The following is a 13,784-nucleotide window of genomic DNA, read 5'->3' as shown; positions in this document are numbered from 1 at the left end:
CACCATGCCCATGGTGGTAGAGGAGCGATTAGTTCCCTTTCTTTCTATTGAATATAGACAGCAGCCCTGAAGGAGGCACGGCGCGTCCACCAACTTCATCCATGGCGTCAGGTGGGAGGAAGGAGGCACGGCGCCGACAGGGAAGGAGGAACGGTGGGGAAGGAGGAACAACGCGCGAGGGATAGATGAAACAGCGTCGGGCCAATTGACCGATCCATCCAGGAAAGAAAGGAGGGAAGGGCAATACGGTCACATGGAGGAAAACTACATGTATTTTACTTGAGATATGTGTTTAAAATGACCAAATGTCATGTATAACGAAATACCAACGTTTCGAGTGTCGTTTTAACGAAGTCGATGCTTGGAGTCCTACAATAGCGAAGCGCATTGTTTCGCGTCCTAAAATTGCAAATTTCTCGTAGAACACAGGGAGCAGGCATGATCTATCGATTTGGGTTGGGGCTAGGGTTTGTGATGGGAGGAGGAACAGCCTAGATCCAGGATTCCCCTGGCTGGGGCAAGGGAGGTTGTGAGGAGGAACTATCTAGATCCACTTATGGTGTGTTTGGTTTCAAGGACGGGACGGGACGGAATGGGATGGTTCCAATTTTAGAGGTGTTTGGATGGAAGTCAAGTGGGATGGGGTCATCCCCTTGGAGGAATATTCCTCTAATATGCAGGACAACCCCGTCCCTCCAAATCGAGCGGACAGGGTCATCCCGATTCGATGGTGCGACTCTCCGTTACCAGCACGAGCGAGTAGAGACGAGCGGCGGGCTGGCCACCAGGGATGAGCGGTGGGGATGGCAGCCACGGGAGCCCCGAGGGGATCAGCGGCAGGACGACCGCTGCGCCGTCGTTGGGGCGACCGCTGCGCCGCCGGCAAGGCGAGCGGGAGCTCCGCCGCAGGTCCTCGGGTGACAAGATATGGCGCCGGCGAGGCAGAGCGATGAGCTCGGGCGACAAGATCCAGTGTGGGCGGCGGGCATGAGCTCCCCAGGCGCTTCTTCGTCAGGCGGGCGCGGCCAGGGCGGGCACGGCTGGAGCTCCCGCGGCCGGGGCGGGGCGGCAAGATGCGGCCGTGGCCGGAGCTCTTGCTTCTACGTCAAGTGGGCGCGACCGGAGGCGGGCACGGCCGGATGGGGCCGCTACCGGAGCTCCTGCGGGCGGAGGCGGGCGCGACCGGGGCGGACGCGGCCGGAGGCGGGCACGGCCGGGGCGGATGCGGCCGGAGGCGGGTGCGCCCGGGAGGATCGGGGGCGGCGGGGTAGAGCAGGGGCGGCGCAGGCGTGACCTAGGGGCGGCGGCGGGGTGGATCACGGGGCGGCGGGGTGACCCAGGGGCGGCGGGGGCGAGCAGGGGTGGCGGCGGGGTGGAGCAGGGACGGCGCCGCGGGTGGAGCAGGGGAGGCCAGCATGGCGCAGGAGGAGGAAGAAGATGTTGTTAGTATGACAAGTGGGCCCCACAAACGGTGTCTAACAGAAGGAGAAAACGGTGCTCGTCCCGTCTGTTGCAATCTCGCCAACCAAACAAAAAAAATTAGGACGAACCCATCCCATTCAACCAAACATAAAATGGAATCATCCCATCCCAGAAAACTGGGACGGGACCGTCCCGTCCTACATTGTCTTCCATCCAAACACATGCTTATATTCCAGGTGGGTCCTACCTAATCCTATCCCCGCCGCCCCCGCCTCCCGACCAGCTCTGGCTGCGCCAGCGCCCCCTCCGCCGTCCCCTACAACCGCGGCCGACGCGAATCGAGATGGAGCCCGCGCCCCCGCCGCACCCATCCCCCGCCAGCGCCACCTCCGCCACCCCCCTCCCCCCAGCCTGCGCGAACTGCTTTAGAACCGTCCAAATTAAAGTCCTCTCAACAGTCCGTCGGGTGAAGCCTCACTGAATATCTCTCGAAACAAATCTCACACGAAGGTAAGTGTATTTTAGTTTACAAACATAAACTTCCCAACTTAATTTACAAACCAAAGTTCAAAATTTATAAAAGATTACATGTCTTAAATAAAACACAGCGGAAATCTAAATAATAGAGTGCGAATAAAGATACATGACGACATGAGCACGCCAACATATCATCCAACACGAGACCAGCTCAAGGCAAGGTTAGGGACCACTCAACAGACCACCCTTAAGGCAAAGGACGGATATCTCAAGGTTGACCGGCAACCAACTCTATCATTTCTTCACTAAGATCTGAAAGTAAACAATAAAGCAAGGCTGAGTATACTAATTCTCAGCAAGATTTACCCGACTATGATATATACTTAGCCGACTCCTAATATGAAAGGCTTTTAGCTGAGGGGTTTGTTTTGTCAAAATGCAACTAAGAGTGGATCCTTACTTTTAAGTTTTAGCATCCAATTTAAAGTTGAGCTAACCATTCTAAATGAGCAAGTTATCAAAACTTTTTCAGTGAGGAATACTTTTCATTCCACTTCTTATTATGATGTGATGCAGTGATCAAGGTTCTCTTAACCGAGAGCGGCGGCGAATCAATTCGATTTATTAACCTTTGCAAGGTGGACTTATACACACGGCATATGCATACCCCATTGAGCCGCATATGGCAAACGGTTCCCTTAGAGCGCGATGACAGTTGCGAACTCCTGCAACCCTCGAGTGCTAATCCCCACCGATACCTCCCCGGGCCAAGCATGAGTTATTGATTAGCACACAAATAGGAAACAAGATCAACTCAATCAACAATCGTGCAATAAGGTACTAGGTTTTACCAGTTTCAACTACCTCTTACTTCCAGCATGTGTATAGTACAATTCAAACTTGATCAGTAGGGCCACAACGAACGGGTCTTAATCGACACAGGCAGAGCGCAACCAACAATACTAACTTCAACTTCATTTATATCTCTGCCTGGTCTCCAACTTTTCTTCCTTCAGTGATTCATTCTCAAGTAACTTGCCATAAATATTGAAAGGTCCTATGTCTCGCGAGCGACAGGCAATCACTCGATTTCTACCGTTCTTAATGAAGCATGGCACTTCTATCGACCTACACATGCTAGTATGGACTTGGGAATCCTAGGGATCAAGCAACTATGGTTACCGGAATTCCCCGCGGAGAATCGGGGATCGGGTCCCTGTTGCTATCCCTACTGCGAGTACAGCTGTCGGAGAAAGGCTTTGTGGATTATCAGGGTTAGGGTTTCGGAGCTGCCGGACTATAGAGGGTGGTGGTGGGCCGGTGGAGGTGACGATGAGGACGAGGAGGGGTGGGGTTAGCCGGGTAGGTGCCACCTCGTGTAGCGCGCGTAATAAAATGGAGTGTGCACGTATCTGCAAATGTTTGAATGTGTATAAAAAAATGTAACGGAATTTGGAAAAAAAATCAACAGGCGATTGCTATAGCCACTCTCTTCCTACGTGCGCCTTGCCTAGATAAGGAACTTTAAATGAAGAAACATGTCGGGACAGATGACCTGGATTGATGGCAGCAGCCACTGGAGTTAATATAGTATTCCTTCGGGTTATAAATACTTGACGTTTCAAATAAAGATCCAATTAATTCCCCAGTAGCTAAATTCGTTGATGTGCTGCCCCCTGAGGCGAGAAGGCACCGACAGTCAAAAGGAGTGGGGACCCACTTCATCGCGGCGACCAGTCTCACACCTATGTGTTGCACGGGCAGCCTGCCTTTAGCCAACCTAGATCCTAAGCAAGATACAGCTTGTTTAGTTCACCCTCAACTCTCAACTTTGGCACTATGTAAAAAGAAGATTCCTCGTCACATCAAACTTGCGGTACATGCATGGAGTACTAAATGTAGACGAAATTAAAAACTAATTGCACAGTTTTGTTGTACTTTGCGAGACGAATCTTTTGAGCCTAATTAGTCAATGTTTGGATAATAATTCACAAATCCAAACGAAACGCTACAGTGTGCTACAGTACTGTAACAGTAATTTGGCACCTTCAAACTTTAGCAACTAAACAAAGCCACACATAGCTGAAGAGAGACACAGGAGAGGCAGGAGACTGCATGTCTGTGGCATGGCCTTTGGCCCAACCCAAATGGCTCATCCTGTTGCTGCTGGGTGCCGGCGCAGAGCAATCAAGATGCCTCCCTATCTTTCTTCCAGCTCTGGTCTTGCGCTGTGGGCTGTGCATCAGTATTCAGTACGTGGCACCATTGCTCCTCTTCTTTGACCGGAGCTTCCATTCGCCATGGCAATGTCAGTTGGGGCTTTCAACACCCTGACCAAGTACTGCCTGCCCTCCCGTTTAGGGCCTTGTTTAGTTGCCAAAGTTGGGAGGTGCCAAATTACTGTTACGTAGCACACTGTAGCGTTTCGTTTGTATTTGTGAATTATTTTCAACATTGACTAATTAGGCTCAAAAAATTCATCTCGTAAAGTACAACAAAACTGTGCAATTAGTTTTTAATTTCGTCTACATTTAGTACTCCATGCATGCACCGCAAGTTTGATGTGATGGGGAATCTTCTTTTTGCATAGTGCCAAAGTTGGGAGTTGGGGGTGAAGTAAACAAGGGCTAGATGTTTACTGCGTGAGTAATTGGGATTCATGGAGTAGTGATGTGTGCTGAAAGCTGTGGCTGACAGCCTTTAGGCTGTAGGCTAACATGGTCTCGCCAAAGTACCATGCCGTGCGTTTCGATGTGACAGCGTTCGGTGCCTTGATTAGTCCATGATTTGACAATGTGTTGCTACAGTAAATATTTGCTAATGATGGATTAATTAGGCTTAATTAGGTTTAATAGATTCGTCTCATCATTTAGATTCGTCTTATGTAATGGGTTTTGTAAATAGTCTACGTTTAATACTCCTAATTAGTATCTAAACATTCGATGTGACACGTGCTAAAAATAAGTCAGTGGAAGAAAATGTCCCAAATCTTTCTATTGCTTCTGGTAAAGCTCGTCGTTATTGCATTGCTGACATTTCAAATATTCAACCAACCATCTCACTGTTGTGTAATACTGTTCCAAGCATAATGCTATTTCAAATCGTCAACCTACATTTGAGATCGATCACATTCCTTTTCCTAGTTTCTGCAAAACGAGCAGGTTAATCTGCAGGATGTTTGACAGTTTTGAGGTTCTTGATCAGGATACTGCCAAGAGCTCTCCAAAATCGACGCAGTCACCGGAGATCTCATCGAAGGAATTGGAGGACGACAGCAATGTAAAAGTGAAGGTGTTGAGCGAGAGGCTGTCATCCGTGGTTCAGGACATTCGTGCCAAGGATGGTCTCGTGAAGCAGCATTCCAAAGTTGCAGAGGAGGCTGTTCTAGGTACGCTCCGACAGAACAGTGAATCAGAGGTTTGCAGTTTCTTCTGAACATAAAGTTCAGACAAAAATCTTGACTGCATTCCTTTGTACTAGGATGGGAGAAGGCCGAGAAGGAGATCGCGTCGCTGAAGACGCAGCTGAGCGCTGCGACGGCCAAGAACTCTGCGCTGGAGGACCGGCTCGTCCACCTCGACGGCGCCCTCAAGGAATGCGTCCGGCAACTCCGGCGAGCCAAGGAGGAGCAGGACCAGACGGTGCAGGACGCGCTAGCGCAGCAGGCCCGGCAATGGGAGTCCCACAAGGCCGACCTCGAGCTGCGCATCATCGAGCTCACGGCGAGGCTGGAGGCCAAGTCCGAGCGCTCGGCGGCCGCCGGCGACACGGGCTCCAGGCTCGCTGCCATGGAGAAGGAGAACTCGGCTCTGAAGGCGCAGCTGCTCGCCAAGGCGGAGGAGCTGGAGCTCAGGACGATCGAGAAGGAGCTCAACCGGCGGGCCGCGGAGACGGCGAGCAAGCAGCAGCTCGAGGGCACTAAGAAGGTGTCCAAGCTCCAAGCCGAGTGCAGGAGGCTGCAGGCCACGGCGGCACGGCGGCCTCACATGAACGCCGAGCTCCGGTGCTCCCCGAGCTCGGCCTGCGCCGAGTCGGTGACGGACTGCCAGTCGGACTGCTCCGACTCGTGGGCCTCGGCTCTGATCACCGAGCTCGACCAGTTCAAGAACAACGACAAGAGCGGTAGCGCGAGCACCAGGGCCGCGAGCCTCGCCGCCGCGGACATCGCCGTGATGGACGACTTCCTCGAGATGGAGAGGCTCGCCTCCGCCAACGACTCGTCGAAAGGCGACGCCGCCGCCGTCGAGGACGCGAGCGGGCAGGTGGCGAAGCTCGAGGAGAAGGTCAAGAGGCTGGCAGCCGAGAAGGCCGAGAGAGAGAAGGCGCTGCACGAGGCTCAGCGCGAAATGAGGAATTCCCGCCACCGGGTGATGGTGGCGGAGGAGAAATCAACCGAGCTGCAGCGGCAACTGAACCTTGCCAATGGCGAGAAGCACGCCATGGAGACCGAGGTGGAAGCCGCCGAGGCTAAGAGAAGCGAGCTTCAGGGTAAGCTTGAGCTGGCCCGCGCCGAGATCGCCGGCTTGCTGGACAAGGAGCGCATCCTGGAGGAATTAACGGCTCGAGTCTGAGAAGGCGTTGACGCTGGAGCTCGCGGCCAAGTACCAGGACATGGAGGCACTGGAAGCGGAGAAGAGTGAGCTGAGCGCTCAGCTAGAGGCATCACGGTCTGAAGCGAAGAAGTTAGAGTTACAAGATCACTCTGCTCGAGAGGAAGCTGGAGGTGGAGAAAGCCTTGTCGATCCGGCTTGCGACGAAATGTCATGGCATTGATGCTGAAGCGAAGAAGAAGGGCGTGGAGCTCGAGCTGGAGTCGGCACGAGAGGAAATTGCATCACTGCACAAGAAAGTGAGTAGCCTGGAACTGGAAGTTCAGGAAGAGAAGGCATCGTCTGCAGAACTGGCAATGCGGTGTGAAGAATTGGAGGCGTTGGGTAAGCACAGAGATGAGCTTAGAACCCAGCTTGAGTCTGCAAATTCAGATGTTGTTAAGCTGAATGGGAAGGTTAACATGCTCGAGGATGCAATGGAGAAACAGAGGCCAGTGGCAGTGGAATTGGAGTCTCAGCTTCAGTCGAGACAAGCTGAAATAGAGAGCTTGAAGGAGAATGCTGGTCTGTTGGAAAAGAAGCTGGAGAGCCAGAAGAACTTGTCATCGGCTTACATATCTGCACTAGGTGCTTCTGAAACTGAGAAGAAGGAACTGGCTACTCGGTTTGAACTCAAAGAGAAAGAAGCCGAGGAATTACTCAGGAAGATGAGTTTGCTGGTGGAACAGATTTACAAAGAGAAGGCACGATCGTCTGAATTTGCAGCGAAATGCCAGAAGACGGAAGAACAAGTGCCAAGCAGATCTCTGGGTCACCAACCAGTGAAGTCTACGTCAGTCCAAGATCTTCAGATCAGAAAGGTAAATTCTACAGAACCAATTGGCATTTAAACTGCCCATCTGTTTATGTTATCTATCGTGATAAATTATGGTAATGGATGCAGTAGTTTCAGAACTTTCAGTGGTGTTGTTACTCATGGAAACTCAACCCTTTTTTGCAGGAGAAAGAGCTAGCCAAGGCCGCAGGGAAACTAGCAGACTGCCAGAAGACCATAGCTTCTACTCAGCAGCCAACTGAAATCCTTGGCGGATTTCGACGAATTCCTCCCTGGAATCGAGTCCGGTGGCGCCACCTCAGCCGACTCCTGGGACGGTGGTGATCCGAAGCTGCTCCAACCAGCGAGCTATCCCTCTCAATTTGGTTGTTTGGCAGTCACATGATCCTCGTGTGTGTGTGTGTGTTGGGGGGCAGATGATGTAGCTGGTGCTCTCCCTGCAGATATAGCTCGGTATATAACTCTAGGTATAGCTCGGCCCAACAATAACCCTAACCCTAAGTATATCTCCGCTTCTTCACCCTGACCCAGTCCGTCTCGCGCCGCACCCGCACAGATCCCCAGATCCCCCATCGCTGCGCCCCCTCGCCCGCGCGCCGGCCGCCCGCGCCCTTCGCCGCCAGTCGCCCGCGCCCCTCGCCCCCTTGCCCGCGACCGTTGCCATCCCTAGGTGCGACCCAGGTTTTGCCTCCTCCCCGTATTCGCCCCCACTTCCACCTTGTTGATACATTGAATTACACTTTATGTGCCTGTTTTTAGTTCAAACCCTGGAAGGAGACGGTCTACGGCAAGAAAGGTGTAGAACAGCCTGAGATCAATGTCCAGAAAGGTGTAGAACAGCGCGAGGAGACAAAGGTCCAGGCCAATGTAAGTTCAAATGTGCACTAAAACAATTTTCTATGCCCAAGCAACATGTACGCATATGTTAAACTAATACACTTTCTATGCTCTAAAAAACAGACTATGAAGATGACCAGGAAGCGCACCAGACAAGATGAGGGTGGCAGGGAAACAAGAAAAAAAGCAGACCACTTTCAGGAATGTGTAGATAGATGGCACATCCGTGCCTATTCCTCTGTTAAAGGATCAACAGGAGTTAGCAAAAATATCGAAAGAAAAGGTACTTTCCACTTTCCACCGCACATTGAAGTTGAGTACTTTCCACTGAAAGCATACGATCCATGCCACTTTCAGGAATATGTAGAAGATGGCACATCCGTGCCCATTCCTCTGTTAAAGGAATTTTTGAAGCCAATCCTTGAAATGCTTCCAGTGGATAAGCAATCTTCATCCATCAGATACATAGATCAGGCTCAACTGGAGCTAGCAAGTAACTTAAAGCACGCCATTAATGATCAGCCGTGCCACAAGTATGGCGAGACAGCTTCAAGCTGCTGTTGATGCCAAGAAATCTGCTAGTAATTCTGAGGATCCAATGACGTCCCTGGGTGATGGTTCTCCAAAGTTATTCCTCTCTAGTGACCATATTGGGCATCCAGTGACCCCCTCCAGGGACACTGCTTCTGCATCGCCATATGCTATTCTTTCCTCCCGTCTTTCCGCTATAGATGTGATGAAAATTCCTGCTTCTGCAGCACATGTCCTTTCAGTCATAAGGGAGAGAGCTTCATCTACCAAGAAGAAAGGCGGTAAGATTTCTGCAGTTGAATTGCCAGATACTTGCAAAGAACTTTATGAGATGTTTATTGAGGCTGGGGCAAAGAGAAATATGACAGAGCAAGAGAAAGAGCAACAGCTAGGGACAGAGCAAGAGAAAGAGCAACAGCCAGGGACAGAGAAAGAGCAACAGCCACGGACAGAGAAAGAGAGAGAGACACTGCAGGTGATAGAGAACAAGAAAGAGACACTGCAGGGGAATGTGCAAAACATTCGCAAATCCAGGAGGAGGAGGACCATACCGCTAACCAGGAGGACCAATCCGCGAAACATTTACAACCGTATGCATCTCCACCGCTGTTCAATAAACGCAATGTGCCGACAAAAGATATGGTCAATGAGGTCGTCAGTCATTTGTGTTCCAGCATGACTTCAACTGAAGAGTAAGTATCTCAATCTGAAGACTTGCCATGTTGTATTTACTTGTCAATAAGACCCTTAATAAGATTTACCTTACTATGTGTTGAATTTTGTCGATAGAGATGCATTGATACGTATCAAAGGGGTGACCATCCCTACTCATATACTGACCGAGTTCTTGACCAATGACAAGATCAGTGTGGACATCATAAGAGCATTTCTAATATGCTTCAGATCTGATGTCAGTCCTGGAACAAGATTCTTTTTCCTGCCACAATCGTTGGTAAGTCATTACCCACAATTCTTTTTTTTCCCTCTTTACCGGTGATTTACCCTGATAGTAAAAATGCAAGTTACCCATTTTGTTTTCCTACAAGTGCAGGAGTCTATTGAGGGTGGGGCATTAGAAAGAGATCTTTCTGAAGCTCCGTCTCGGGATGGGAAGTCCATAGTAGGGGTGAAGACTCGACTGGTAAGTGTCTTCCATGTGTTTATGTGTATGGATGTCTATGTGTATGTAGGTTAACAAGTTTGTTTTTACAGATATTTGTCCCTGTGATCGCCGGTGATGACAGTATGTTTGTCTTTTGTTACAATTCAAGTCACAAAAAGTTTGAGTTTCTAAGCTGCAAAAATTCTAGTGAATCCTGGTCTGAATGCGATGCCATTTGCATGACCATCTTTGACAAACTAGAATCTGCCATAGGGAAGCTATCCTGCAGCAGAAAGAACTGTCATGTTCATTGGTCTTCTCATATGGATAAGATATCTGATGGCAGTCTATTGGCCTTATTATTTATGGAGTTTCTTCACTGGTGAACGGAATTGGCTAGAGGATGGTATGAACTCCCCAGACTATAAAGGTACGGTTGTGCGTTACCTTTTATACCACAAATTAAACGAAGTGCCCCTGCCCAAGGAGTTCCCTCAGCCGCTGCCCAAGGAGTTCCCTCAGCCGCTGCCCAAGGAGTCTAATGAGCCGCTTAACAATATGCCGGTAAGGCCTTTTTAACTATTCATCTATTTGTCTATATTTGTACACTTGTACAAGTGTTTTACTTTTGTTGCATTCTTGCAGAGAGGTATCCTAAGGGTCTTTTTCAATAAGAGGGCAACAGTTCAGCAGGCTCCTAAGGCAAATACAAGGAGGCGGACGGCAAAGTAGAAAAAGAATGCGAAGAGCAACGGCTGTGGAACCCTTTTGTCTGCCTATATGTATATATACTTATATAGTACAGAGTATAACCTTTATAAGTACCAAACGATGCGCAACATGGTTGGATTAATTAATTACTACTACGAATAGACTTTTCTCCATTCTAAAATTAAATAATTTTAAAATAATATTGTGTTTGTTTGCATATTCTGCAAGGGTAAACAGGGTTGCCAGGACCAGGATCAATTTGGCCTTAACCGGATGAACTAGCCTTAATCGGATTCAATGTCCTCACTTTCTTCGTCTTCCCCGTGTCACATAGCCTAATATGTAATACGCTCTAATGACCAGATTTTCCATAATCTTGAATTGGACTCAAGTTCATGTTGGACCAGCCCATGTGGCCGAGGTATATATGGGTAGGCCGTAGGGCTGTTGCAGCAGCCAAACTTGTAGCCCAAATAAAAATGACACAACAATATTACACAAGAGCGTACAGCACCATCTCTTTAGTGGCTAGCCTAGCACTCACCCTTTACTTCTACCATACTCCACTCATCTACCATGATCATGGTTGAATGCATGGCAAGGAAGGGGCTCTCTATTTATAGGGCAATGAAGTTCATAGGATGATGACATGTGTCCCCTTTTAGAGTTTTCACTAGACAAATATCTATGTTCTACACTATTCTAATTTCTTCATGGCAACAACATCTAGTGCCTTCATAAAAAATATCATGGATCATGAGTTGTGGGGAAGGTTCTAGAAGTTTGTATTGTTTTCCTTCAATAGTCAACAATATATCGAGCAATGGTAATCATCATGTTATATTCAAGGTGGTTCAGAAGAGTTTGAAAAGAGTTTCTTTAACATAAGAAGTACTCAAACTACAATATGAAGGAACTAATTGATGGATGTTACGAGTGACAATATGTGTGAATTATCTGTGACGTTAGGTTGATGACAACAATGCAGAATTCTGACAATAATAAGCCCTCACAGGACCCACGAATAGTTTTGAGAAAAAATAGAATGCCTAACCGGCACCATCAAAGCAAGTAATGTTTAGGAACTTATGAAATGTGAGCATTGCTTCTAACTTTGATATGGCAAATTCCACTCCTGACAGAGAACAATACTAATAATAGGATCAGCCAAACCCCTAACAATATGTGCTAATCTAGGTTTTTCTACTTGATAGAGTGCTAGACTTGCTGTGATCAAAAGTCTCGACAAAAAGATTACATGTCAATTATTATATTCAAATAGCACCAACAACAACCAAATTATCAACCCACATAACATCATAGGTTTCATTATATCATTAAAAAATACCCACGATAAGTGTGAATAGGGCCAAATATTGTTGGAATAAGTGGTGGTACTGTAGCAACCATAGCAGCCTTCGGATTGTTCTCGAGTGTAGAAACGAAGCCTCTGGACTGTTGTGTTAGTATGCTTGCTTCCACCGTACTTGGGGGGTATCTTGTGATCAATGCACTCTTTCAATACAGTAGATTTTTCTGCATATAATATCCAAGCATAATTCCAAAATGTAGCCTGCACAAAGCTGAGTCTCGAGTTTGAATCACCACAATTGTAACCTCTCTCGAGTGTTGTATATTGCTTCATCCGATCCATGTAGGACTTCAGTGCCCAGTGGTTGGCCAAGTATGCCTTATACTCTTTAGAATCATATTTGTTTGTTGGATAGGAATTCATTGCTGTTAGTAGATGGTTAAGGTACATGGTATTCTTGCCTGTTGATGTGATGAATAATTTTTTCACTATATCAGCAAGTTTCTTGTAGTCGTTCACACATCTGGTATCCGTAAGTTTATGGTCCTCAAGTTTAGGATTGAATCTCACATGTCCAACACGGACTAGAATATCTCCAGCTTCAAAGTTTCCATTAACTACGATTAGCAAGATGAATTTGTTTCAAGCCAAGCAGTGCCTTGTTCAGGATGGTTTCAGAGAATTTGGATAAAAAATCCACTTTCTTCGTGTTCCCCGTGTCACATAGCCTAATATGTAATACGCTCTAATGACCAGATTTTCCATAATCTTGAATTGGACACAAGTTCATGTTGGACCAGCTTATGTGGCCGAGGTATATATGGGTAGGCCGTAGGACTGTTGCAGCAGCCAAACTTGTAGCCCAAATAAAGACGACGGATTTACAAGTGGACCTTGGATGTAATCTGTTGTTTGCTACGGGCTGGGCTCTCATGCACGGCATGCAGAATCCATGGTCACCACGGTAATCCCTATGTAGTATCTTGTAGGAGAAAACACTCGATCTTTTAATATATAATAAGATTCGTGCGATATTTGTACACCATCTGATGTAGGTCTTTCTTTCAGCATCCACGCAGTTTGCGCACGATATTGGGTGGAATCTTTTTTTTTTTCCGAGCGTTGCTGCTGAGGCAAAGAGGGTGCCGTGTCCATATGTCACGAGACTACATAAGGAGGATGGAAAGCTAAACATATTTGGAACTTCAAATGATATTTTCTCGTAAAGAACACATTCAATTTAAAATCCGTTTGGGCCATACTATTTACGTTCTATTTTAACCTTTCAACATTTAATATAATAGTTCAGCATTTGCGATATACCTTTCAACATATGTATTATCTTTGTTTTTGCATTTGTTTTAAAATATTGTGACAACTTTTTCAAACTGTTGATTAGTTTTTCTCAAATTGTCGAATCATTTCGAGGAAAAAATGTTGAATCCGGCACTACAATAATGGCTATATAGAGTAGAAAAACAAAGCAAAATATGATATAGAAAACAAAACACCATGGACCGAGCCTCCCAGCGCACTGTCGTACTGGCCTACTGGGCTTCGATTTATGGAGCGTATGCACTTCTAACCATCACTTCTCACGACAGTAGGCAGCGGCGGAAATCCGATCCGCGGCCGATTTGGCCGGCTCCTCACGTCTAGGCGCCCTCGCCAGTGTCGGAGGAGGAAGGGGCCTGCTAGATCGGCGGCTGGTCGTATAAATATACTAGTACTATATAGTTTGGTTTGCTGTGTAGATTAGAATTTTCGGTGGTGCTGGTCAGACATTCACCGGTGCTTTTGTGCCTCCGAGGTGCTGCCGGCGGCAATGGTGTCAGCGTCGAGCACGGTGACGGCACAGCGTAACGTCGATGAACACCCTCTAGCGGTACCCTTCCAGCGAGTCCAGTCAGCTCCAGGAGATACTTTGGGCGCAGCCGCCGGCAGGTTCGCCAAACCGCGACGGCGGCGTCCGCCACGTCCATGACGACAGTCGATGAAAACTTCTCC

At 48.1% G+C, this 13,784-nt stretch overlaps 1 pseudogene; it reads left to right on the top strand.

Moving 5' to 3' along the window:
* Window positions 1-5,555: 5,555 nt before the first annotated feature.
* Window positions 5,556-10,607, top strand: LOC117845812 (uncharacterized; annotated as a pseudogene).
* Window positions 10,608-13,784: the final 3,177 nt, after the last annotated feature.

Source organism: Setaria viridis, chromosome 2 (assembly GCF_005286985.2).
Source record: "Setaria viridis chromosome 2, Setaria_viridis_v4.0, whole genome shotgun sequence".
NCBI classification, from domain to species: domain Eukaryota; kingdom Viridiplantae; phylum Streptophyta; class Magnoliopsida; order Poales; family Poaceae; genus Setaria; species Setaria viridis.
This window is presented reverse-complemented; position numbering and strand designations above follow the sequence as displayed.